Below are 3,933 nucleotides of genomic sequence, written 5' to 3' on the forward strand. Positions count from 1 at the left end.
GGTGCCATGAATTCCCCTCCAAACCAAACTGTTGACCAGGATTCATGTTAACCATGGTTAGACTATACCAAGGGCAAAAGGAAGTGCGTTGTGAGGAAGAGTCTGAGGGGGAAAGCGAGGCCGGCAGGGGGCCTCCTCCTCCTCCAAGAGCGTAGCCCCGCCAGGCCGCCGGGCAGGCGAAGCTGGAGCCCTTGCAAGCGTGAGGAGGAACGGCTGAGGAGAAGGAGGAGGCGCTTCAGCGGCCATCATTTCCGCTGTGTATGTGTGTGTGTGGAGTCGGGGAGGGCAGGCGGACAAGCGGAAAGAAAGGAGGCAGGACCCGGAGGAGCCCTCGCCGCCTCCGACTTAGAGGCCGCCCGGAGCCCCCTTACTAGAGCGAGGGGGAGAGAAGCTGAAGGCCGAGCACTGAGGGGAAAGACCGAAGCGGTGACGCCACACTCCTTCCTCCTTCGCTTCTTGCCGGCTCCACCGAAGCCACTCGGGATTCCCGCCCTTCTCCCTCCCTCCCTCCCTTTCTTCCCCCCGCTGGACGGAGGGAGCAGCCCACTAGCCTCCCGGCCATGGGGAACGCCGCCACCACCAAGAAGGGCAACGAGATCGAGAGCGTGAAAGAGTTCCTAGCCAAAGCCAAAGAAGACTTTTTAAGAAAATGGGAAAGCCCCCCTCAGAATACTGCTGGTTTAGATGACTTTGAGAGGCTAAAAACACTTGGAACCGGATCATTTGGCAGAGTCATGCTGGTGAAACACAAATCCACAGAGCAGTATTATGCCATGAAGATACTGGATAAACAAAAAGTGGTTAAGCTGAAGCAAATAGAACACACACTTAATGAAAAGAGAATATTACAAGCAGTGAACTTCCCTTTCCTTGTAAGACTGGAGTATTATTTTAAGGACAATTCTAATTTATACATGGTTATGGAATATGTTCCTGGAGGTGAAATGTTCTCACATCTAAGAAGAACTGGAAGAGTCAGTGAACCACATGCACGATTTTACGCAGCTCAGATAGTGCTAACATTTGAGTACCGCCATTCACTAGACCTCATCTACAGAGATCTGAAACCCGAAAATCTTTTAATTGACCAGCAAGGATATATCCAGGTCACAGATTTTGGGTTTGCAAAAAGAGTAAAAGGCAGAACCTGGACGTTATGTGGGACTCCAGAATACTTGGCGCCAGAAATAATTCTCAGCAAGGGCTACAACAAAGGAGTGGATTGGTGGGCCTTAGGGGTTTTAATTTATGAAATGGCAGCTGGATATCCTCCGTTCTTTGCATATCAACCAATCCAGATTTATGGGGGGGGGGAATAGACTATACCAGGGTACACTGACCTCCCTACCATGCCCATTTACTGTCCTGGCATGTAGCAGCAACACTGGAACCATGACATTATCCCTCTGATCAGCCACTCCTGATACATATAATCTGCATGGGACAGGTTACCAGCCACAAATGTGGGCTGTTCTTTAGCCCTTACTGCAGAATAATCATGTCAACAGGAGACAACAAATTTCAACGCAGTAGTTGTTTTAAACCTAGATGAACGGATACATCTTTCTACTATCTTTGCTACTTTGGCTTCTTCTTTCTATGCTGTCCCTGTAATGAATGCCTAAAACAATGCTGCTAATTTCCAAGAAGGGCATACTTTCTATCCATGATTTAGATGAATTCAGACTGAAACAAACACATGAAGAATGTTAATTTTGTGTTCCAGTGAAATAAAGTGTTGGATTCCAAGAAGAGGTGCCATCTGAGTACTTGGAAATGGAGAAGCATTGTGTCATCTTCTCAGTGATATACGTTCTAGGCCAGAAAGTGCCCTCCAACAGTTCACTGGGGAAAACAAGGACATGTTTGTATTGACACCCTATATTTACCCCCAAATTACTTCTAAATTCATCCAAGTGCACATTGTTAATAGTTGCACTTAGCCTGCTGTATGCCTTTATATAAGGTTGACATCTGATTACCATAAATAAGTCTTTACTGTGTTTTAAGACTATACTAGACCAGAGTATGGTATTTGGCAATGTTTTATCAAGTATTCAGAATATACAGGGCAGGTGCAGGGCATGAAATGGCAGACTGTGTATTGTATGGCACCTTAGTGGTTGTTTATGTGCATGCATGTGAACAAGGCAGAAAATGCACCATAGACCTGTAGAAATTTATTTATGCATGTACCTATTAAAGGTGCATATACCCCAGTTTTGTTGTTGTTCCAAATTTGAACTATACAAGGCAGCTTATGAAATGATAGTAAAAAACACAATCATTAAAACGAGCTAACAACTCCACAGGCAGAGCAAAACTACAAAATAAAAAAGTTAAAAGGAATGAGCTGAAGCCGGTCAACGCAAGAAAGTCTTCAGGTGACCATGGAATGCTAACAAGGAGGGGCTCACATTGATTTCTTAGGCCAAGGACCCTCCCATGTTCCTATCAATGGAAACTTAGGAGGAGGGGCATTAAGAAGACCTCTCCATGAATGGGTAAGAAGATATGTGAAAATGTTCTTTTGCATACCCTGATCCCAAGCTAAACAGACAACCAGCACTTTACATTGCACCTGAGTGCAATGAGTGTAAAAGAGGACTTGCATGTTCCAAAACAAACCCTGCATTTAACTTCTAGAGACTCTGGGGAGGGAACTGAACCATGAAGAATGAGTCTAGCAACTCATGTTAGCAACATTTTAACAACGTATCCCCAAAAAGGGACAAAAGGGACAAAATTGAGACAGTGATTTATCGAGGATAGGGTCTAGAAAAAATGCGACTCTCCTGGAAAGTGAGGACAGTTGCTGCAAATGTCACTGTACTGTGCTGGAATCAAGAGTTCAAGCAAACCATAAGCTGTACTAATTATGGCTAGTTAGCTCATACATATCCCTAGTATACATGTTCTGTATGTGGTGGGGCATATATAACATCTTATAAACACAGTGGATTACACTTGTGCAGATTTCATATGCAGGGATGCCTCATTTAGATGATCTATTCACTAGCGTCCTGCAGAGGGTGGATCCCATGAAACTAATGTCAGAGGCAGATTTAGGGCAGCGGAGCTGGTTATGCCACACTAGGGGGTGCCATAGGACATTGCAACTATGACATGGTGCATTGAACAGAATGGAAGGCAAAGGCGGGGAGCGTCGCGTCACATTTTGGCCTTGCACAGGGCACTGTTGAAATGTGAAAGACCGCAACCCACCCTTGCAAATGCATGCACATACTTCGGTTCATGCTGAGTGTTAATTATGTGGTGAAGAGTGTGTGAACATTCCTGTGGCTCCCATCAACTGCTGTGCATACAGTGCATGAAAAGGGTAGTATGTGAACTAGCTCTTTGATAAGTACTAATATGGGAAGTCTTGCTTTCACCTGTTGAGTTAAATTTTCAGTTGAAGTCATATTTTCTTGGTCTGCATTTTTGAGTGTGTTTCTTTTCTACATATAACACTGGTCTCAGAAGACAAAAGAGAATTATAAGAAAAATTAAGGCTCAGGCTCTCTCTCTCTCTCTCTCTCTCTCTCTCTCTGTGTGTGTGTGTGTGTGTGCGCGCGCAACCAGAAAGACTGACTTCTTTCAGTGGAAGATAGACTGGCCTTTGCATATGTGTTCTCCAATCCAAATGTATAGGAATCTGGGGAAATGAGGTTCATAAATTCAATCAGCCCCCAGGCTGCTTCATCTTGCACAAACAGTATTTATGCAGCAAATATCCATTGATCTTTCTAACCTTGGCAGCTTTACAGAAGTCATATTTTCCTGCAGAACCAACTGTTCTTGAACAATTCATCCAAAGTGTACGGACTTTTCTTCCAACGTGAGTAATATGGACAGCACAAAGAAGACAATCACGGAGGTCAACTGTGCCTTTCCAAAAGGCTAAAATGCAGGTCAAGTTGATGCCTCCTA

At 44.6% G+C, this 3,933-nt stretch overlaps 1 pseudogene across 1 annotated transcript; it reads left to right on the forward strand.

Moving 5' to 3' along the window:
- Positions 1 to 245: 245 nt before the first annotated feature.
- On the forward strand, positions 246 to 1,319 carry LOC309528713 (cAMP-dependent protein kinase catalytic subunit beta pseudogene; annotated as a pseudogene). The gene has a single exon. The product of its transcript is annotated as a cAMP-dependent protein kinase catalytic subunit beta pseudogene (transcript).
- Positions 1,320 to 3,933: the final 2,614 nt, after the last annotated feature.

This window comes from Podarcis vaucheri (genome assembly GCF_965113315.1).
Source record: "Podarcis vaucheri genome assembly, chromosome: 3".
NCBI classification, from domain to species: domain Eukaryota; kingdom Metazoa; phylum Chordata; class Lepidosauria; order Squamata; family Lacertidae; genus Podarcis; species Podarcis vaucheri.